Genomic DNA, 24,514 nt, shown 5'->3' on the forward strand with positions numbered 1-24,514 from the left:
AATCTAATTGAGATGACATTGAATAGCCCAAGTCAGATCCATTCCGATAAATGAATGTCGGAATGGATCCGACTTCAATTGAATATACCCCTTAATCTTCCTAAAGGACTCCTAAAGAAGCCCAAACCATTGATCATGCTTACCTGCTTAGAAAAGGAATGGATTGTTATTACACCTAGTACTGGCTGAGGTGTGTCTTCATTGTGTTATCATTATACATAAACTAAACTTATCTAAGAAATAACCACACAAAGACAGTAATTGGAATTAAATAGCTCAGCTATTTATTAGTGATGAGCGGGTTCGGTTCGTCGGAATCCGAACGCCCCCGAACTTCACCCATTTTACACGGTTCCGAGGCAGATTCGAATCTTCCCGCCTTGCTCGGTTAACCCAAGCGCGCCCGAACGTCATCATGCCGCTGTCGGATTCTCGCGAAATTCGGATTCTATATAAGAAGCCGCGCGTCGCCGCCATTTTTCACTCGTGCATTGGAAATGATAGTGAGAGGACGTGGCTGGCGTCCTCTCAGTTTTATTAAGGTGGCTGCAAATATCTGTGCTCACTGCTTTATTGTGGGGACTGGGGACCAGCAGTATTATATAGGAGGAGTACAGTGCAGAGTTTTGCTGACCAGTGACCAGTGACCACCAGTATTATACGTTCTCTGCCTGAAAAACGCTCCATATCTGTGCTGCATTGTAGTATATAGTAGGAGTACAGTGCATAATTTTGCTGACCACCAGTATATAATATATACAGTACGGTACAGTAGGCCACTGCTCTACCTACCTCTGTGTCGTCAAGTATACTATCCATCCATACTTGTGGTGCATTTCAGTTTTGCACAGTTTGCTGACCACCAGTATATAATATATAGCAGTACGGTACAGTAGGCCACTGCTCTACCTACCTCTGTGTCGTCAAGTATACTATCCATCCATAACTGTGGTGCATTTCAGTTTTGCACAGTTTGCTGACCACCAGTATATAATATATAGCAGTACGGTACAGAAGGCCACTGCTCTACCTACCTCTGTGTCGTCAAGTATACTATCCATCCATACCTGTGGTGCATTTCAGTTTTGCACAGTTTGCTGACCACCAGTATATAATATATAGCAGTACGGTACAGTAGGCCACTGCTCTACCTAACTCTGTGTCGTCAAGTATACTATCCATCCATACCTGTGGTGCATTTCAGTTGTGCACAGTATATATAGTAGTAGGCCATTGCTATTGATACTGGCATATAATTCCACACATTAAAAAATGGAGAACAAAAATGTGGAGGGTAAAACAGGGAAAGATCAAGATCCACTTCCACCTCGTGCTGAAGCTGCTGCCACTAGTCATGGCCGAGACGATGAAATGCCATCAACGTCGTCTGCCAAGGCCGATGCCCAATGTCATAATAGAGAGCATGTAATATCCAAAAAACAAAAGTTCAGTAAAATGACCCAAAAATCAAAATTAAAAGCGTCTGAGGAGAAGCGTAAACTTGCCAATATGCCATTTACGACACGGAGTGGCAAGGAACGGCTGAGGCCCTGGCCTATGTTCATGGCTAGTGGTTCAGCTTCACATGAGGATGGAAGCACTCATCCTCTCGCTAGAAAACTGCAGTGCCACTCCTAGATGGGCCAGGTGTTTGTGTCGGCCACTTGGGTCGCTTAGCTTAGTCACACAGCTACCTCATTGCGCCTCTTTTTTTCTTTGCATCATGTGCTGTTTGGGGACTATTTTTTTGAAGTGCCATCCTGTCTGACACTGCAGTGCCACTCCTAGATGGGCCAGGTGTTTGTGTCGGCCACTTGGGTCGCTTAGCTTAGTCACACAGCTACCTCATTGCGCCTCTTTTTTTCTTTGCATCATGTTCTGTTTGGGGACTATTTTTTTGAAGTGCCATCCTGTCTGACACTGCAGTGCCACTCTTAGATGGGCCAGGTGTTTGTGTCGGCCACTTTGGTCGCCTAGCTTAGTCATCCAGCGACCTTGGTGCAAATTTTAGGACTAAAAATAATATTGTGAGGTGTGAGGTGTTCAGAATAGACTGGAAATGAGTAGAAATTCTGGTTATTGAGGTTAATAATACTATGGGATCAAAATGACCCCCAAATTCTATGATTTAAGCTGTTTTTGAGGGGTTTTTGTAAAAAAAACACCCGAATCCAAAACACACCCAAATCCGACAAAAAATTTTCAGGGAGGTTTTGCCAAAACGCGTCTGAATCCAAAACACGGCCGCGGAACCGAATCCAAAACCAAAACACAAAACCCGAAAAATGTCCGGTGTACATCACTACTATTTATTCAATTGTATTGTGGCAAGAAAGAATGGCCTCTAAACAGTGCAGCCCAACAATGCAAACTCAACCAACAATAACAGCTGCAGTGTGTAGCAATATTTGCCCAGTGGGTGCCAAATCTGATCACTAGGGTACTAAACTCAAACCATTCACAGTCACTATCTCATCCTAAAATGGATATACTAACCCTGTAAAGCATTTCCCCATAATTTCTATGAAGGTGAGTGCTCCCAACACACCCACTGCACTCAGGCTGATGATGAGCTGCACTTTTCCACCAACACAAAATAGTTGACAAATGAACCAGCCAATAGGGAAGTGAGGTCGGGAAATATTCTTTAAGCAATAGGCCAAAAACCTGAATTCAAGGGCATAAACTTCCTTTAAAAAAACACACAAAAAAACACACCCCTGATACTTAATAGATAAAAACAGTGCATGTTATCACCACTCGAGCCAGCCCACCAGCCTTCTGGTTTAAGCCACGCCCTCTGTTCTATCTATCTATCTATCTATCTATCTATCTATCTATCTATCTATCTATCTATCTATCTATCTATCTATCACATGTTGTTTTGGATTCCCTCATTTAAATAGTTCTGGGTACTAAATCAAGATGTACACAGTCCCAAGGGCGAGACCTATGGTGTGCAATTTCATCAGGTGACCTTCTGTCATTTACTCGGGGTCTACATTTCCCTAGTCACACTATTTTGTATGGCAGTGGTATTTATGTAAATTACACCCAGGTACCTTCTAGGCTAGGATATACTGTGCAGCTCACCACTTCATTATAAATCACGGGAAAATATATGAAATGTTTTTCATCCCCCAGTGTCCTAAGGTTGTGTTTGGGGTCTTACTGGAGGAAAACTCACCACACTTTCCTTAAGTACATTCACATCTAACATCCCAGGAGATGATTGTCATTGTGATTAATTGGTTGATGCCTGATATCAGTGGCGGATCTAAGGGGCAAGCTGCCCCTAGGCACAACATTATTGCCCCCTCCCTTGATCCCCATGCTGGTGCTACTATGGCAACAGCTGCTCTGATGCAGGGGGTGAAGCATAGCTGCGTAGCAGTACCAGTGTCTCTCCAACTCCCTTCTGTCTCTCCAGCTCCACAGAGTCTCCCCAACTCCCTTCTGTCTCTCCAGCTCCACAGAGTCTCCCCAACTCCCTTCTGTCTCTCCAGCCACCTTCTTGTCTCTCCAGCTCCACAGAGTCTCCCCAACTCCCTTCTGTCTCTCCAGCCACCTTCTTGTCTCTCCAGCTCCACAGAGTCTCCCCAACTCCCTTCTGTCTCTCCAGCCACCTTCTTGTCTCTCCAGCTCCACAGAGTCTCCCCAACTCCCTTCTGTCTCTCCAGCCACCTTCTTGTCTCTCCAGCTCCACAGAGTCTCCCCAACTCCCTTCTGTCTCTCCAGCCACCTTCTTGTCTCTCCAGCTCCACAGAGTCTCCCCAACTCCCTTCTGTCTCTCCAGCCACCTTCTTGTCTTTCCAGCTCCACAGAGTCTCCCCAACTCCCTTCTGTCTCTTCAGCTCTGGCCCTAGCATCCCTCCCGCTCCAGCACCAGTCACTTGCCTCCTTGTGTGGCTTCTTGTGCTGCGCCGCAATAATAAAAAAAAAATGATTGCACCAATGGCGCCTGTATATGCCTGCACCCTATTCATCACCTCAGCAGTTAAAGAAGTGGTGAGTGTGAGTGGTGCGTTCTGAGGTGGGTGGACAGCCTGCCGTGCCATCCCCAGCAGGTGGCTCCCTCAGGTACATGCCTAGTAGGAAATTTGCAACTGCCTGACATTCCTGATAGCTGTTGTAATTTCTATTCTGGGCCACGGAAAGTTTATGTATGGTTACAGGGAAGCAGTTCTCAAATACTATGACATTTGGGGGGTAATTCAGAGTTGATCACAGCAGCAAATGTTAGCAGTTGGCCAAAACCATGTGCACTGCAGGGGGGGGGGGGGGGGGGTATAACATTTGCAGAGAGAGTTAGATTTGGGTGGATTATTTTGTTTCTGTGCAGAGTAAATACTGGCTGCTTTATTTTTACACTGCAATTTACATTTCACTTTGAACACGCCCCACCCAAATCTAACTCTCTCTGCACATGTTATATCTGCCCCCCCCCCCCCCCCCCCCTGCAGTGCACATGGTTTTGCCCAACTGCTAACAAATTTGCTGCTGCGATCAACTCTGAATTAGGCCCTTGGTCTTCGTGCTAAAGATCACCATTTGCAGTTCTTGGCTATATTGAATCCCTGGATAAAGGAGCTTCTCTTCCCTATTGTCTTGGCAGTGTGGTGACTCCAGCCCTGAACAGCACCAATGTGTTCTTATGACTCTATCAGCTATTAGGTTGCAGTTACTTGTGATTTACTGTTTGACATTCCAGATTTACACCATCTCTACTTACCGAGTGACCTATTGATGTGATGTTCAGGCACTAATATATCAACTTATTATGACACAGCTTATTACTTTATATTGCTAATTTTTTATGTTTGTTTCTTTGTTCTTTCTAAACAAAAATCAATTTTTCTGTAAAAATAATTGCATTACTAAAAAAAAATAACAACCTATGTGTGCAACTCTGTCATATTTTTGTACTTCCCATATCCCAAATCATTAAGTGATAAATAAATAAAATATTTTTTAACCACTTTGTGAGCTAAAGCCAGAACTATTTCATTTTGCATAGCATCCACCCCTACTAGCCAAAGCCGAGATTTGTTGCCTTTCCCAGGAAATTTAATGTGGAATTGCTGCTCAATTTCACAGAAACTAAAACACAGGAAACGTTTTGGCTGTTGCATAAAAATAACATTTTTAATGTAGTCAAATTTCAAACAATATCTTGTTGCAGCCAGTTTATGTTGTACCTGGTCTGTGTAATTATCTGGCCCGGTAGGTATGAGGCATAGACATAGGTGTCAGGAACGGGATGAGGTAGTTTGTAAGGAGATGGCTCACCCCGACTCCCCCCCCCCCCATCCCCACAAATATTTGAGAGGTGCCAGTCAATGTACTGGGTCGATGGACATAATTCCTATTTTAGCTTTTCCACCTCCTCCCTCCCCACTGCCCTTTTCCACCTGCCCCCATGACCCTCCTCCGCCCTGCACGCAGCTCCAGCCCCTACAGTGTGTGGCTAGTTACTGTAGGCTTACCCCTCCTCTGGGCCAGCCCAGCACCCTTCTCACCTCCTACTTCATGTGGTCTGTTAGGTAAATGGTATGGCAGGTAAGTCCAGCTGCCCCTGAGGGGGTTGACATTCAGCAATTTGGGGGGGGGGGTGCAAAATTGGACTAATATTCCCCCCACCACCACCACCACCTCCCACCAACCTTAAAACGTTGTGTCGCTCCTGGGCATGGCGCATTATGTGGGAGTGTGTCTACACCCCACTGTGAATATTAGGGACCCCTACAGATGATGCACGTCACTGCCTAAGGTAGCGTAGTAAACTAGAAATATATATATATTGTATATAACATCCCAAATTCATATCTGGATGTAATCACATTTCAAATGCAAACATGCCCCTTTAGAATGTAAGCTCTCACGAGCAGGGTCCTCCTCCCTCATGTGCTTTTACGTTTCTTACTTAACCTATCATCTTTTTAATACTCCATTTGATGGCACCAAATCCTCTGGTTTTCTGCCACCATGATACTTATTTCAGTGCTGTTTACTGACGCAGCTATGTTTATATACCCTGTACCAGGGCCGTAACTAGGTGTGGGCCAGCGGTGCGTTACACACAGCGCATCTGCACTGAGGGTGCATCGCTGGCTCACACACATGGAGCCACGCTGCACAAATATTGCAGCGCCTGGCTACCTGGTTTAAAGCTTCCGGCCCTGGCAGCTGTCAGCTCAATGATTGGACAGCTGCCGGGTGCTGGGTCCGGTGCACGCTTGTCCCCTGTTGAGCGCAGAGCGTGTGCTGCAGCAGGGGACAGTGCTGTGTCCTTGGCGGCAGCAGCGGCGCCTGACTTCTCCTTGTGCCCACTCACTCCCTCACCGCTGCACGCAGCCGCTGCTCTATCCGATCCGCGGCGCTGATCACCTCCTTGACTGCCTCACAGCAGCCACTGCCAGCGCCGCAGAGCAGGACTGGGCTGCCGAGCGACAGCTGAAATAACCAATAGTAAGTACAGCTGGCTGTCATGCAGGCTGCAGGGAAGAAGGAGGTGGGATCCCTGGCATGGCACGTGTGGAGGTTGTGTGACTGTGTGTTGTGCCGTAATGTGTAAAAAGGGGGACGATGTCTGCCGTAATGTGTAAAAAGGGGACGCTGTCTGCCGTAATGTGTAAAAAAAGGACGCTGTCTGCCGTAATGTGTAAAAAAGGGGACTGTCTGCTGTAATGTGTAAAAAGGGGACGCTGTCTGCCGTAATGTGTAAAATGGGGACGCTGTCTGCCGTAATGTGTAAAAAGGGGACGCTGTCTGCCGTAATGTGTAAAAAGAGGATGCTGTCTGCCGTAATGTGTAAAAAGGGGACTGTCTGCTGTAATATGTAAAAAGGGGACGCTGTCTGCCGTAATGTGTAAAACAGGGACGCTGTCGGCCGTAATGTGTAAAAAGGGGCTCTACGTGGTGTAGTGGCGCTACTGTGCGGCGTAATTTGAATAATGGAGACTACTGTGCACCATTACATGAATTGGTATTATTTTGTGGCCACACCCCTTTCCCGTGAAGCCACACCCCTATATTTTTTGCGCGCGACTACGGCTCGCACTGCCGCCAGTTTACGTTGGGGGGGAGGCGCCGATGCCGTTTCTGGCACACAGCGCTAAAATGTCTAGTTACGGCACTGGATGAACCAATAAGGCTGCACATACCCATTATAAGCTTTCCCTTTTCACAGTACAGCACATGCATGAGAGGAAAATGTCATGCGTAAGCAGTACAAAATATGAAGTCTCATCAAGCCACCGGCAAGGTAGGTAACCATAAATCCTGACATGGCATCTGCAGCAGATCTGCGCCCATCTCCTCACATTCTGGGGGCTGCCCAGCACAGGCCAAGGCTGTCCGGCATGTGCGGCAGTGGCGCACGCAGGGGGGTTTCTGAGTACCTGGAAACCCCCCCTGATGAGCCAGACAGCACTGTCTCCGTCTCAGCAAAAGGCGCGATCGCGACCGCTACCGCGGACCTCCTGCAGCACCAGCAGAGAGCTACAGTAGTACGTAGCTCTCTGCATAGTGAAAGGCCGGGGGGAGCTGCTGGCTATGGAAGCTCAGCCACAGCAGCTACCTCCGTCCCTCCCTCCGTCGTCACAGAACTCCTGCTCCCAGTCCCTGGTGGTATGTATACCACCTTATATTTAAGTGATATTAAGTGGTCATGGATATTATCTATGTATGTGTATGATATATATATATATATGTATATACAGTGTGTGTGTATTTATGTATGTGCATTTTTATGTGTGTGTGTGTGTGTGTGTGTGTGTATATATATATACATATATACATATACACACAACAAAAAGATTGCGGCACTCCCAGACTTGCTTTTTGAAAAGTTTTTGAATAGGCGTCTTCCATCCTGCTGTGAAGGAGCCCGGTTCCGCTCCTTCACAGCGGGATGGAAGACGCCTATTTAGGTGAGTTGTCAGTACACACACTGTTTGTCTGTTTTATATGTTGTGCTTGAAAACGGTGCTGTAGGGGCACCGAAATGTTGCACCTATGCAAGATGATTTTGCTTCACTAAAAACTTTTTAAAAAGCAAGTCTGGGAGTGCCGTAGTTTTTTCGTCGTCAACATCTGCACCCACTCTGAAGGCACCCTAACACAAACATTATCCAGCGCAGAGTGCCAGATCGATTTTTGTTTTTAATATATATATATATATATATATACACAAAAGTATCTTTATCTTGCGCCAACTCAGGAGCGGTACACTGGGAGAGGTCTTTGTTGAAAAACCTCAAAAACATGCAGAGAAAAACATAAATTCCCAAGTGCGCTAATAATGAAATGTAGTTACACAAATCTTCCAGCGTTTATTTCGTCGGAAAATGTGGACTGGAGGATGTTTAGATCTGGGGACCTGTAACAGACACACCCCTCACCAAAAAGTCACCCAAACAAGAGGCCAACAGGCCAATTAATAAAACGTTTTTTTTAATAACATATATTTGAACATATGAATTTTGGTACACAATTCAAGATATAAAATTGTATCAATAAAACACAGCCACAACCAACATGTTTGTAAGATGGATTCTAGATACTCCCTCACCTTTTTCAAGGTGCGAGCTCGAAGGGAGTACCTTCACAAACTAGGGTGCGCTTTCCTGACTGACAAACAGGTTGAGTATCCTTTATCCAAAATGCTTGGGACCAGAAGTATGTTGGATATCGGATTTTTCCGTATTTTGGAATAATTGCATACCATAATGAGATATCATGGTGATGGTACCTAAATCTAAGCACAGAATGCGTTTATGTTACATATACACCTTATACACACAGCCTAAAGGTAATTTTAGCCAATATCTTTTATAACTTTGTGCATTAAACAAAGTGTGTCTACATTGACACAACTCATTAATGCTTCATATACACCTTATACACACAGCCTGAAGGTCATTTAATACAATATTTTTTAATAACTGTGTATTAAACAAAGGTTGTGTACACTGAGCCATGAGAAAACAAAGGTTTCACTATCTCACTCTCACTCAAAAAAGTCCGTATTTCGGAATATTCCGTATTTCGGATATTTGGATATGGGATACTCAACCTGTATATATACACACAGTATATTATAATTACACACACATACACACCCATGGAAACCCCACTGACTAAATCCTGCATTTGCCCCTGCACGGCACCTCCACACGATGCATCCGCAGTTTAATGGCAGATGTATCTATTTAAGGGTGTCCCTGGCGTCATTTTTCTTTTGATGCAGCCACCCCAAAAATGTTCTCGACATGCCCCTGTATTAGCCACCACTCCCCCGCAACAATGTGTTGCACCACCCTCCTGACGGCTGCTGCTGTCAAGCACATTGCTGATGCAACCTTCCAGGATGCGGCCACAAGGTGTAGGGTCGCATACGCGCACTGCAGCCGGTGTGCGTGCGCAGACCCTCTGAATGAAATGTTTGTCACTTTAGAACATATGGTAGACTCATAGAAGCATACATCGAAGCACAGAATTTAACAGAGATAAGAATCACTTGGCGCATTTATTTATTTATTAGCAGTTTCTTATATAGCGCAGCATATTCCGTTGCACTTTACAATTAGAACAACAGTTATAGAACAAAACAGGGCAAAGACAGACATAGCGGTAGGAAGGCCCTGCTCGCAAGCTTACAATCTATAGGGAAATAGGTATTGATACACAAGGATAGATGCAACCTGTTACATAATGTTTCCCCAGATTGCTAGGTTCTTAGTGGGTTGTATGATATGATCACCCAGCAATGTTGGAAGACCAAATGTGAGGTTATGGGGACTGTGCAGAGGGAATGTAACTGGATAGGGAAGCATTGAAGGTTATGTGTGTGGGTCAGGAATTTGGTAGGCTTGTCTGAAGAGATGAGTTTTCAGGGAACGTTTAAAGGTTTGGAGACTAGTGGAGAGTCTTATTGTGCGTGGGAGGGCATTCCACAGAGTGGGTGAAGCCCGGGTAAAGTCCTGTAATTTTGAGTGGGAACAGGTAATACATCTGGATGAGAGACGCAGATCTTGTGCAGAGCGGAGGGGTCTGGTAGGGAGATATTTTGAGATGAGTGAGGAGATGTATGATGGTGCAGTTTGGGTAATAGCCTTGTATGTAAGTAAAAGTATTTTATATTTGACACGGTAGAATACCGGTAACCAATGGAGGGACTGACAGAGCAGATCAGCAGACGAAGAACGTCTGGCGAGGAAGATTAGCCTCGCAGCTGCATTTAAAATGGATTGAAGTGGTGAGAGCCTATGTTTGGGAAGACCAGTAAGGAGACTATTACAATAATCAATGCGGGAGATGATGAGTGCATGGATCAGAGTTTTTGCAGTGTCTTGTGTAAGATAAGGGCATATTTTGGATATGTTTTTAAGGTGCATGTAACATGATTTAGAGACAGATTGAATGTGTGAAACAAACGACAGTTCAGAGTCAAGGATGACACCTAGGCAGCGAGCTTGTGGGGTAGGGTGGATAGTTGCATTGTCAACAGTTATGGCAATATCAGGTTGGTAACTACCCTTAGCTGGTGGGAAAATAATTAATTCTGTTTTGGAAATGTTGAGTTTGACATGGCGAGATGACATCCAAGATGAAATGGCAGACAGGCATCCAGTGACACGAGCCAATACAGATGGTGATAAATCTGGGGAGGATAGGTAGATTTGAGTATCATCAGCGTACAAATGATACTGAAATCCGAAGGAGCTGATTAGTTTACCAAGAGAGGAGGTATAGATTGAGAAAAGCAGAGGACCTAAGACTGAGCCTTGCGGTACTCCAACTGATAGAGGTAGAGAAGAGGAGGTAGAATCAGAGAAGCGAACACTGAAAGATCGATTAGATAGGTAGGATGAGAACCAAGTAAGGGCTGTGTCCTGAAGACCTAGGGACTCTAGTGTTTGTATGAGAAGAGAGTGGTCAACAGTGTCAAAAGCAGCAGAGAGATCTAGAAGAATAAGTAGTGTGTAATGGCCTTTTGATCTAGCAGTGACCAGATCATTCACTACTTTGGTCAGTGCCGTCTCCGTGGAGTGTTGGGCATGAAAGCCTGACTGAAGTGGGTCCAGTAAGTTGTGGGAGTTAAGAAAGTGTATAAGGCGAGTGTAGGCAAGTCTCTCAAGTAATCAAATAGAGTTAAACCAGAAGATGTGCGCTAATCGGATAATAGTAAATATGAAATGGTACTTCCCTTACACAACCTCTGTTGTGGGTTTACCGTCTAATTCCAACAACATGGATCCATATGTGGAAAAGAGATTCAAAATATAGTGTAGTATGTTCAGAATAATACAATTTTAATACAATACACTAACAATTAACAATAAAACCAATGTACATAAGTTGCTGCAAACAAAGGTGGTAGATGGAAAATTACCAGAGGATGGTAAAAATGGAGGCTTTAAATAATGCCTTTAAGCTCTGGTTGGCTGGTGTATATTTCTAAAAACATCAAATAACTTGAAATCGGCAGCCTTGATGAAGGGAGAGATCCCGAAACGCGTCGGCACTGTATGACAGGCTAACCACTGCAGAAGGAAGATTTACCAGACGGACGGAGTGTTGTGGATTTTGGAGAATAGGTTCCGGAGCCGATATCTCCCCTGGGCAACATCTTAAACGCAATCACTTCATATAAATCTGGTAAACCTCCATCTTCACTTGATTTCAAGTTATTTGATGTTTAGAGAAATATACACCAGCCAACCAGAGCTTAAAGGCATTATTTAAAGCCTCCATTTTTACCATCCTCTGGTAATTTTCCATCTACCACCTTTGTTTGCAGCAACTTATGTACATTGGTTTTATTGTTAATTGTTAGTGTATTGTATTAAAATTGTATTATTCTGAACATACTACACTATATTTTGAATCTCTTTTCCACATATGGATCCATGTTGTTGGAATTAGACGGTAAATCCCACAACAGAGGTTGTGTAAGGGAAGTACCATTTCATATTTACTATTATCCGATTAGCGCACATCTTCTGGTTTAACTCTATTTGATTACGCTCCTATTTGGGTACTGGGGATACCTCTTTGACCAGTCGGTTTGCAGCTAGCATCGGTTGGCGCCACGACTCTTCTCTATCCTATACTTTTAAGTCTCTCAAGTAGCTTGGAGGGACTGGGTAGCTGAGAAATGGGACGGTAGTTAGAGAGTGTGTTTGGGTCAGAGTTGTGTTTTTTCAGAATGGGAGTAATCACTGCATGTTTAAACAGAGATGGAAAGATGCCAGTAGAGAGAGAGAGAGATTACAGATTTTAGTTAAGGTTGGGATAAGCACAGGAGACAAACTTTTGCTGACCTGTGAGGGTATAGGATCAAGAGGAGAGGTAGTGGAGTAGGAGGATGAAAAGAGTGTTGATACTTCATCTTCACTTGTGGGATCAAATGAAGAGAAAGTGCCAGAGGGTTCAGATAGGGATTTGAGCAGGTCACTGGCTGAGTTAGAGCATACCATTTCATCTAGTCTGCCCTCTTTTTTTAACCTTAAGGTAATCTCAACCCTTTTTGATCCTTAGTTCTTTATAAGGATATCCTTATGTCTATGCATGTTTCAATTTCTCTACTGTCTTAGCATCTACCACCACTAACAGGAGGCTATTCCATTTATCCATTGAAGAATGTCTCCCTCCTGTAGTTTGTTAACCACTTATCTGACGATTTTTCCCGTCAAAAGCATTAACAACATTGTTTTTTTAAATTTATTTTATTTAATAAAGTTGAAAAAGTATTTTTTAAAATATTTAAAAATTATATTATGCACATCTGCAGAACGGATCTCCTCGTCAAAAACGGGGGGACAGGATGGGACAACGCAGTTGCATGAAATCTGACCATGCCAGTTAAGTGGCCTTTGATATATGTGAAAGTTTCTATCATGTTCCCTCTTTTCTCTTATCTTCTCCAAACTATACATATTAAAAATGTTTAGTCTTTCCAGGTACATTTTGTGATGTAGGCCATGGACCATTTTAGTTGCCCTTCTTTGTGCACTATCTAATGTATTTATATCCTTCTGGGGATATGGTCTCCAGCACTAGATACAGTATTCCAGATGAGGCCGTGCTAATGACCTATACAGTGGCATTATTCCTTCTTTCTTTCTGCTGCTGCTGATTCCTCTCCTTATGCAGCCAATCATCTGACTTGCTTTCTTCATTACTTTGTTACATTGCTTACCTGCCTTTAAGTCACTTGAAATAGCGACTCCTAGATCCCTTTCCTCCTCAGTAGTTTCCATTATAGGGGTTATTCAGGTTTGTTAGCAAACAAAAAAAGTAAGCAATTGGGCAAAACCATGTTGCACTGCAGGTGGGGCAGATGTAACATGTACAGAGAGAGTTAGATTTGGGTGGGTTATATAGTTTCTGTGCAGGGTAAATATTGGCTGTTTAATTTCTACACTGCAATTTAGTTTTCAGTTTGAACACACCCCACCCAAATCTAACTATCTCCGCACATGTTATATCTGCCCCCCTGCAGTGCACATGGTTTTGCCCAATTTCTTAAATTTTTTGGTTTGCTGTCAAACTTGAATAAGACCCTTAGTACCCTTGATACCATATTTAGCCTTTGCGTTTTTGAGACCTAATTGCATGATTTAGCATTTTTTAGCATTAAACTGCAGTTGCCACACTCTTGGCCATTCCTCAAGTCTATCTAGCTCATCAATCATGTGTTTCACCCCTCCCGGTGTGCCTACCCTGTTGCATATCTGTGTATCATCTGCAAAAACGTCATACTATCCCTTCAATACCATTTCCAATGTCACCAATAAAGATATTACAGAGCACTGGTTTGAGTTTTAAGCAATCTACGACGTGGGACTGTGTGAAATGCCTTACTAAAGTCTAGATATGCTACATCTACAATCCACCCTTGATCTATTATTTTACTCACTGTGTCAAAAAGGACAATGGGATCTCCCATCAGTAAATCAATGCTGTTTGGGATCATGTAAGTTGTTTGATTTAAGATATTCCACAACTCTGTCTTTTAATAGCGTTTCCATTACTTTTCCATTACTTTCCCTACTACTGATGTAAGGCTTACTAGTCTGTAGTTACTTGCTTCTTCCATGTTTCCACTTGTTGTGCAGTAGTACTTGTCTGCAAGTCTCAGGTTATTACATTTCCCCCATGTTCTCTTACTACACTCACACATCCCGCTGATCCCAGGCCAACATTCCTGTGTGACTGGATCATACAGCCCATCCAGAACCTCCTGCAATCTGAGCTGACTGATATGCAGTCATCTGGTCAGCTTACTGGCGTGTGTGATGCCAGCAGTCAGAATACGGATGCCAGAATCCCTACATGTCTCCAATTTTGGTGCTGGAATCCTGACTGCCTGGATCACGATCGTAAGTACACCGTGGCGAGTTAGGGTTACTCAGATGCGGTCGGGGAGGTTAGGTTTAGGCTGCTGGGGTGGGGGTGGGGGGGATAAGTTTAGGCTGCGGAGAGGGAGGGTTAGGTTTAGGGGGTTAGGGGTAGACACTAAGGAGGAGGGTTAGGCTGTGAGGAGGGAGGGTTAGGCTGTGCTGCCGCTTACATGCTGGTATCTCTGCATATGGGCAACATCTGTATTTATCACTGAATAAGCAATGCAATGCAAAGCTGTCATTTCTGAGAAACAGGAAACATTTTGCCACCATATATGTAAGGTGAATTTTTGGAGAAAAACTTTTTGAAAATGTCACTTTATGTCTACTGCCTGTGGGCCCTCCTCCTCCTCTAGGGATCAAGTTCCAGACTATCCTAGTGCACTGGATTTATGCATTATACATATGTAACATTATACTTCACAATAATTTGATTTATTATATATTTACCAAGGGGCACAGAACATGTAATGGTTAGCCAAACCTCTGTGGGGGCTGTCCACGCCCCCACTGGAACCTGGCTACACCTTTAAGCATGGGCCCCTACAGAAGCATTCCCCCGGTGGGCCATTCATGCCCCAGTCTGACACTGAGTGACGGGGAACCCCAATTAGTACACCGTGTCCCCTCGCATGGCTCGTTTTGCTCAACATGCTTCGGGCAAGGTGCCTCGCTCCGCTACCGCTGCGCTCGCCACAGGTTACTGTTCCCAATTGTAGTCCACGTGGATCGTAAAGTATGAAAAGGTTAAAAAAAATTATAAAAAAAACAAAAACTCATGTCGACCTTTTTACATGTCGACCTTCTTCATGTTGACCTATTGACCATGTCGACCTAGTGACCATGTCGACCAATAGTGGTCGACATAATGACTGTCGACCTATGTGTGGTCGACCTAATCACTGTATCCCTTGAGAACAGCTAGCCGCATTTTGCTTATAAATACAGTGGAACTGTTTCCCTATGCAGCAACTAATGCAACAATAGTCATAGTATAAACTAAATAGTGGAATATATGGAGAATATAAACTTCAGTAAATATAAACTATAATACTATAGTCATATAATACAGACTATCTCTGCCAAAAATGACATAAATGAAACGTTTATCTAGAATCGCAGCTCTGCTAGGAGCAAGTCTTCATCATTATTATACCTGTACTACTTCAGAACTGAAGAAAGGAGATCCCCTATGGACTTACTGTATGCGATTTAGTGGTAAACAATATTTGGGACTATTTGAGTATTTTTGATGTGCCTTTTGACAACTATTATGTACTTTTGTGGAGCACAGTTTCTAGGTGGCTCTGGCTGTCAGGGTATGCTGGCACTTGTGGTTCCCCTGCTTTTGCGGTAACTAGCCCAATATACAGTAAAGTACTGGTGCTGGTTATATCATGTTTTTAATACTCGCAGCACATCTTTCTACAAGCAAATCTGGACACACAAAATAAGCTTCTCCCATCATCTCCTCAACCACATCCAGATTCACAGATACTATACTTCACCCAGATCCATCCAAACTATACTCACATTATCATAAGTTTGTACCACTGTCTGGGGCGGCAAATTTGGATAGTTCCACCGAAACAGGGAACACTGGGATCACCTTTGGGAGTCAGAACAGATAATCTTTCAAAGAGCTCTCATCTCAATAGTCTGCCCCCGCAGGGAGCGTGTACCCCTATACATAGCTGAGTGCCTTGATCTGCCTCTCAGACATAGGGGTCCTCAAGAACAGGTTAAATGTAATGTAACTCTAAAAACACGCATTTCAATGGCTGTGCGGTAAAAAGAGGCGTAACTAAGGGGGGTCGAGCAGGGCACGTGCCCTAGGCGACTTGCGCCTTGGCAGCACAGGGGGCGCCCGGTCTGGGTCGGACCCCACCGAGAGATAAGTTGGGTGATCTCTCTCCGTGTAATGAGGACGAGGCAGCGGCAGACGGGACAGCGTGTGACAGGGGCACAGTGAGCGCCGAGATATAACAGCGGAGGATAGCCTGCTACTACAGCTGCTGCCGGGGCATGTGTGAGTGCGGGTGCTGCTGGTGTGGACACCGGCTGCAGGCATTGAGGTGGTGAAGTGGGGCGCGGGCTGGTAACTGTGATGGCAGCAAAACTTTCCTGGCAGCGAATGGCCGCTGCACCCCCGGTGCTCCCCGCTCTGTCCTTGTCCAACTTTCCCCGCTCCCCGGCAGCATAGCGCCGTTCCTCTCTGCACACACCTGGCTGCCGCCTCCGGGGGCACAGATCACCGCAGCCCGCACCCTGATGATGAGCGGAAGCCTCCCGTCCCGCATAACCACAGGGAGTGTTGGCAGCCCCAGGAGGACAATGGCCAGGTGCCTTCCCTGTCCCTGGCCGCGACATCTGGCCAAGTGAGTTTGTGGCCCTTGCAGTGGTGCAGATGGAGAGCTGCAGCCCCATGTGCCTGAGATTGCTGGGCACCCCATTCCTGGGGCCACCGCAGAGCTCCACATTGCACAAGAGATTCCGGCGGCTCCAGAACGACAGTATCTGTACATCGTGCTGGAGAGACTCCGGGGCTGAACCTTAATATACCATGTCTTCATGTGAGTACCCCATGCTGCTGCTGGCACTATAGTGTGTGTGTATGTGTACCAACCTGCAGACTGTCAGCTTGGCACCCTCATCCAGCTGCCAGCACTCTCGACCTTGCCCTGATGGTGAATTAACTTTCTATAGAATAATAATCATTATGGAATACCATTTATTATGCAGGCAGACACAATATTGCATGTCTGTGGGCTCTATTCTCGTAGTTACACAGCTAGGTTACTGATATCTGCAGGAATGGAGGGGGGGGGGTGATAGTGTGTTGAGAGACGACACAATGGGGAGGTGATAGTGTGCTGAGAGACGACACAGGGTGTAGGTGATAGTGTGCTGAGAGACGACGCAGGGGGTAGGTGATAGTGTGCTGAGAGACGACGCAATGGGGAGGTGATAGTGTGCTGAGAGACGACACAGGGGGTAGGTGATAGTGTGCTGAGAGACGACGCAGGGGGTAGGTGATAGTGTGCTGAGAGACGACGCAGGGGGTAGGTGTTAGTGTGCTGAGAGACGACGCATTGGGTAGGTAATAGTGTGCTGAGAGATGACACAGGTGGTAGGTGTTAGTGTGCTGAGAGACGGTGCAGGAGGTAGGTGATAGTGTGCTGAGAGACGACACAGGGGGTAGGTGATTGTGTGCTGAGAGACGACGCAGGGGGTAGGTGAAAGTGTGCTGAGAGACGACGCAGGGGGTAGGTGATAGTGTGCTGAGAGACGACTCACAGGGAGTAGGTGATAGTGTGCTGAGAGATGACACAGGGGTAGGTGATAGTGTGCTGAGAGATGACGCGGGGGGGAGGTGATAGTGTGCTGAGAGATGACATAGGGGGTAGGTGATAGTGTGCTGAGAGACGACACAGGGGGTAGGTGATAGTGTGCTGAGAGACAACACAATGGGGAGGTGATAGTGTGCTGAGAGACGACACAGGGGGTAGGTGATAGTGTGCTGAGAGACGACGCAGGGGGTAGGTGATAGTGTGCTGAGAGACGACGCAGGGGGTAGGTGATAGTGTGCTGAGAGACGACGCAGTGGGTAGGTAATAGTGTGCTGAGAGATGACACAGGTGGTAGGGGTTAGTGTGCTGAGAGACGGTGCAGGAGGTAGGTGATAGTGTGCTGAGAGACGACACAGGGGGTAGGTGATTGTGTGCTGAGAGACGACGCAGGGGGTAGGTAAAAGTGTGCTGAGAGACGACGCAGGGGGTAGGTGATAGTGTGCTGAGAGACGACTCACAGGGAGTAGGTGATAGTGTGCTGAGAGACGACGCAGAGGGTAGGTGATAGTGTGCTGAGAGACGACGCAGGGGGTAGGTGATAGTGTGCTGAGAGACGACACAATGGGTAGGTGATAGTGTGCTGAGAGACGACGCAGTGGGTAGGTGATAGTGTGCTGAGAGACGACTCACAGGGAGTAGGTGATAGTGTGCTGAGAGATGACACAGGGGTAGGTGATAGTGTGCTGAGAGATGACGCGGGGGGTAGGTGATAGTGTGCAGAGAGATGACACAGGGGGTAGGTGATAGTGTGCTGAGAGATGACACAGGGAGTAGGTGATAGTGTGCTGAGAGACGACACAGGGGGTAGGTGATAGTGTGCTGAGAGACGACACAATGGGGAGGTGATAGTGTGCTGAGAGACGACACAGGGGGTAGGTGATAGTGTGCTGAGAGACGACGCAGGTGGTAGGTGATAGTGTGCTGAGAGACGACGCAGGGGGTAGGTGATAGTGTGCTGAGAGACGACGCAGTGGGTAGGTAATAGTGTGCTGAGAGATGACACAGGTGGTAGGTGTTAGTGTGCTGAGAGACGGTGCAGGAGGTAGGTGATAGTGTACTGAGAGACGACACAGGGGGTAGGTGATTGTGTGCTGAGAGACGACGCAGGGGGTAGGTAAAAGTGTGCTGAGAGACGACGCAGGGGGTAGGTGATAGTGTGCTGAGAGACGACTCACAGGGAGTAGGTGATAGTGTGCTGAGAGATGACACAGGGGTAGGTGATAGTGTGCTGAGAGATGACGCAGGGGGGGAGGTGAGAGTGTGCTGAGAGACGACAAAGGGGGTAGGTGATAGTGTGCTGAGAGACAACACAGGGGGTAGGTGATAGTGTGCTGAGAGACGACGCAGAGGGTAGGTGATAGTGTGCTGAGAGACGACGCAGGGGGTAGGTGATAGTGTGCTGAGAGACGACACAATGGGTAGGTGATAGTGTGCTGAGAGACGACGCAGTGGGTAGGTGATAGTGTGCTGAGAGACGACTCACAGGGAGTAGGTGATAGTGTGCTGAGAGATGACACAGGGGTAGGTGATAGTGTGCTGAGAGATGACGCAGGGGGGGAGGTGATAGTGTGCTGAGAGACGACACAGGGAGTAGGTGATAGTGTGCTGAGAGATGACACAGGGGTAGGTGATAGTGTGCTGAGAGATGACACAGGGAGTAGGTAATAGTGTGCTGAGAGACGACACAGGGAGTAGGTGATAGTGTGCTGAGAGACGGTGCAGGAGGTAGGTGATAGTGTGCTGAGAGACGACACAGGGGGTAAGTGATAGTGTGCTTAGAGATGACACAGGTGGTAGGTGTTAGTGTGCTGAGAGACGGTGCAGGAGGTAGGTGATAGTGTGCTGAGAGACGACACAGGGTGTAGGTGATAGTGTGCTGAGAGACGACGCAGGGGGTAGGTGATAGTGTGCTGAGAGACGACTCACAGGGAGTAGGTGATAGTGTGCTGAGAGATGACACAGGGGTAGGTGATAGTGTGCTGAGAGATGACACAGGGGTAGGTGATAGTGTGCTGAGAGATGACACAGGGGGGGAGGTGATAGTGTGCTGAGAGATGACGCAGGGGGGGAGGTGATAGTGTGCTGAGAGATGACACAGGGGTAGGTGATAGTGTGCTGAGAGACAACACAGGGAGTAGGTGATAGTGTGCTGAGAGACGACACAGGGAGTAGGTGATAGTGTGCTGAGATATGACACAGGGGTAGGTGATAGTGTGCTGAGAGACAACACAGGGAGTAGGTGATAGTGTGCTGAGAGACGACACAGGGAGTAGGTTATAGTGTGCTGAGATATGACACAGGGGTAGGTGATAGTGTGCTGAGAGATGACACAGGTGGTAGGTGTTAGTGTGCTGAGAGACGGTGCAGGAGGTAGGTGATAGTGTGCTGAGAGACGACTCACAGGGAGTAGGTGATAGTGTGCTGAGAGATGACACAGGGGTAGGTGATAGTGTGCTGAGAGATGACACAGGGGGGGAGGTGATAGTGTGCTGAGAGATGACGCAGGGGGGGAGGTGATAGTGTGCTGAGAGATGACACAGGGGTAGGTGATAGTGTGCTGAGAGACAACACAGGGAGTAGGTGATAGTGTGCTGAGAGACGACACAGGGAGTAGGTGATAGTGTGCTGAGATATGACACAGGGGTAGGTGATAGTGTGCTGAGAGACAACACAGGGAGTAGGTGATAGTGTGCTGAGAGACGACACAGGGAGTAGGTGATAGTGTGCTGAGATATGACACAGGGGTAGGTGATAGTGTGCTGAGAGACAACACAGGGAGTAGGTGATAGTGTGCTGAGAGACGACACAGGGAGTAGGTTATAGTGTGCTGAGATATGACACAGGGGTAGGTGATAGTGTGCTGAGAGACGACGCAGTGGGTAGGTGATAGTGTACTGAGAGACGACGCAGGGGGTAGGTGATAGTGTGCTGAGAGATGACACAGGGGTAGGTGATAGTGTGCTGAGAGACGACGCAGTGGGTAGGTGATAGTGTGCTGAGAGACGACGCAGGGGGTAGGTGATAGGGTGCTGAGAGACGACACAATGGGTAGGTGATAGTGTGCTGTGAGACGACACAAGGGGTAGGTGATAGTGTGCTGAGAGACGACACAGGGGGTAGGTGATAGTGAGCTGAGAGATGACACAAGGGGGAGGTGATAGTGTGCTGAGAGACGACACAGGGGGTAGGTGATAGTGAGCTGAGAGATGACACAAGGGGTAGGTGATAGTGTGCTGAGAGACGGTGCAGGGGGTAGGTGATTGTGTGCTGAGAGACGACACAGGGTAGGTGATAGTGTGCTAAGAGACGACACAGTGGGTAGGTGATAGTCATGTGGGCTCGCCCCATTTTCAGTGGCCATGCCCCTTTTGTATGTAACCACGTCCATTTTTTCTATGCGCGCCTTCGGCGCGCACACATTGTTGCTTTTATGTTTGTTTTTTGTATTATTATTATTATTATTTATTTTCATTTTTTTTTTAGGGGCGCCACTCTTCATCATGCCCTGGGCTCCTAAAACACTAGTTACGCCTCAGGCGGTAAATCTTACTTTAATTTAGGCATTTACTTGACATTGGGCCTAATTTAGAGATATATTCAAGCCCGCACATTTCTGTACATCTCCGATAGTTATTGATCTGCGCTTGTGCAGGATCAGCTCTGCGCATGGTCGCAGTGTGCCTTAAGCCGCACTATGATTGACCTGCTGTGGCCATTTGTGTGTGGGACGGGGGTGGTGACTGTGAGTGTGTCCACCACTTTCTATGCGTGCAATGGCCAGGGTAATTTCCTGGTCTCTGCTGCATGATTAGGCCAGAGGGTGACTCACATGGCCAATGTTCTTGCAGATGATCCAATGCTGCACCTACAGACACAGCAGCAGATCAAGGAAGACGGCAGGAGGCATCTAGTTACACAGGACCTTCTGCTGTATCAGCAGATTTCCACACGCAAGCTGCGTCCACCTCGGAATCCGCACCACAGAATGCGACTTCTGCAGGCTATTAAATGAGACCATGCACGTGTGTCTCACAGGAAGGACTATAACTCTGCACTGGTCCCTTATATGCTGAGCATCTCCTCTACTTCTGAAGCTGAGACCTGCCGAACACTGCTTCATTCTGACTCCCACCGGCAGCTACCTATTGATTGCATGTTTAACAGGAATAGTCATTGCAGTCTCTTACAATGTATCTGTCATCCATTCCTGTTTTCTGCGGATTCCATTAGATTACACAAGCTATTTATCTGATGTACTGCGCTCCATTACGTGTTCCGTCATCCTCACATTCGGCCCATTTAGAGCAACATGTTCACTGGTCTGTGTTACATTTTATGTTGTTTTAACGGCTTTATTTTAATATGTTTCCTGTGGATTGCTTTTACAGCCTCTGTCAACGTAGTAACAAAGAGTAGATGCAAAACTCTATGGCCACAAGTAGTGTTAATCAGCCTTCAGTGTGACATGACTGCATGTACTCCAGTGTAGCCTACGTCTCCACCCTGATGTATTACTTCAGATATTCCCACTGGCACAGCTTCAATATATAACAGACTAGGGCAGTTTATAGTCTCTTTACTGGAAGGATCACACCAATTCACACACTGGGATAAAACACGGTGTACAGTATTATTCTTTCACATCACTCATGTGCCATTTAGATCCTGTCTAAAATAGGGAACTCTAAAGGATCACAAGTCCTGTAAAACAGGTTGTAATATATTGCCATTCGTTTGAAGTACATTTTAAGGAGCAGCTCACAGCTAGGGTAAAAACAATTATGCCCCGATGTGAGCTCTCCACCCCCTTGCATCAACTTGTCCCTTTATGTTGCCTCTTACCTTGATGTGACAGCGATGAAGACTAAGGGGTCTATATACTAAGCCTTGGATGAAGATAAAGTAAACGGAGATAAAGTACCAGCCAATCGGCTCCTGTCATTTTTCAAACCCAGCCTGTGACATGGCAGTTAGGAGGTGATTGGGTGGTTATTTATCTTTGCCCACTTTATCTCCATCCAAGGCTTAGTAAATAGATCCCTTAGCACCAGCCAATCTGCTCCTATCTGCCATGTCTCAGGCTGGATTTGAACAATGACAGGAGCTGACTGGCTGGTACTTTATCTCCATCCACTTTACCTCCATTCAAGGCTTAGTAAATAAACCCCAGAGTTTTATCAATGCTAAACCTTTGGCAGTTACTACTAGTGGGTATTTCAGAGATTTGGTGCTCACCTTGGAAGCACTCCAGAAAGCTGTTCCTGCATATTTCTCCTCTCTGATCAACATACATCACCCTATCCATGCTCCCCCATTGCTAATAAATCTAGGAGTAGGGCCATAACTAACGGAGTACAAGCTGTGCTGCCACCTAGGATACAGGGACCTGGGGCAGCATTGTAGCTTCCCCAGGTCATCACTGATTTCTCCTTCAGCACCACTCTGACCATTGCTTTGTGCCCTCCCCATAAACCTATATGGGAATGGTGCTTTAACATTCTACATCTAGTAAAAAGTAAAGAGATGGCATTACCTGCATCCAACTGTAAGAAAAGGCTTAGCTTGTCGGGTTAAACTACTGCATGAGTGTCAGTACTTCCTGTCACAAAGAAGCCCCAACACAGTAATGTATGGCAGTAATCAGTATATCATTATATATTGCTGCAATATGCAATGATACATATAAATAATTACTGCCACCCACCACTCACCATAATCCATTATCATCACTTCCCAATTCCTCCTGCAGGATTTATCCTGTGCTGCACCTTTCCTTTTTGTACTTTGTTCTATAACAATATACAAGTCTTCAATGCATCAAGCAGCCTCTGAAAGCTATATTTGTGGGCCAGTATGCCACATTTCTAATCTCTTTCTCTCTATATACTGTACACTGTAATGCTTACACTTTCTGAAGTTTGTTCCCTAAAATAGTATATTCACTTTTGCTAATTCAAAGCACTTTATCACTGTGTACAAACAGAAATCAGACTGGTAGCTGATTCATTCAGTAATCCTGAGCCCTAATATAGTGTTCAGCTGCATTGTGGGGCTTGGCCATGCCCCCAGTGATATAGGCTGTAGTAATCAGAAGGACTTAGAGGAAGTGCTGACCTGTGGGCCTTGGAACAGAGAGGAGATGGTGATGCAGACTAGTCATACCACCAAGTGGGCAGAGCTGGCCTTTACAAAAGTGCCTAACACCGACTAAAAGGATCCCATGTGAGGACCTGAGTCTAGTAGTTTTCACCATATGTGAAGTGATGTTTAGTTCTGGGAACATGGAACTGGAGAGCTCCTGGTACCCCTATAAGTGCCAGTTGGCTGCAACTAAATCCGGATAAAACAGAGATTCTTATGATAGGACCGCAACATCAAAGGACAAGACTGCATCATAGCCAACCAACTGGACTCACAATGGGGGATTCAAAATTACAAACCACTGATCATCTGCAGATTCTTGGCGTTGTCCTGGATGGTGGCTTGACGCTTAAACATCAGATATCAGCCACAATCAAATCCTTATTCTTTCATCTGAGGAACATAGCCAGAATCAAGCTTGTAATTCTCTCAGAAGAGCTGCCAAAAGTCATACATGCATTTGTATCATCTCGATTAGACTACTGCTATGCACTCTACCTTGGTCTCCCAGCAAAATAATTGCAACACTTACAGCTGGTGCAAAACACAGGGGCCAAGCTGTTAACCAACCAGCCCTGTTCTAGCCACATAACACCCAATCTCTACTCCCTTCAC

The sequence above is a fragment of the Pseudophryne corroboree genome, chromosome 6 (genome assembly GCF_028390025.1).
Source record: "Pseudophryne corroboree isolate aPseCor3 chromosome 6, aPseCor3.hap2, whole genome shotgun sequence".
NCBI lineage: Eukaryota > Metazoa > Chordata > Amphibia > Anura > Myobatrachidae > Pseudophryne > Pseudophryne corroboree.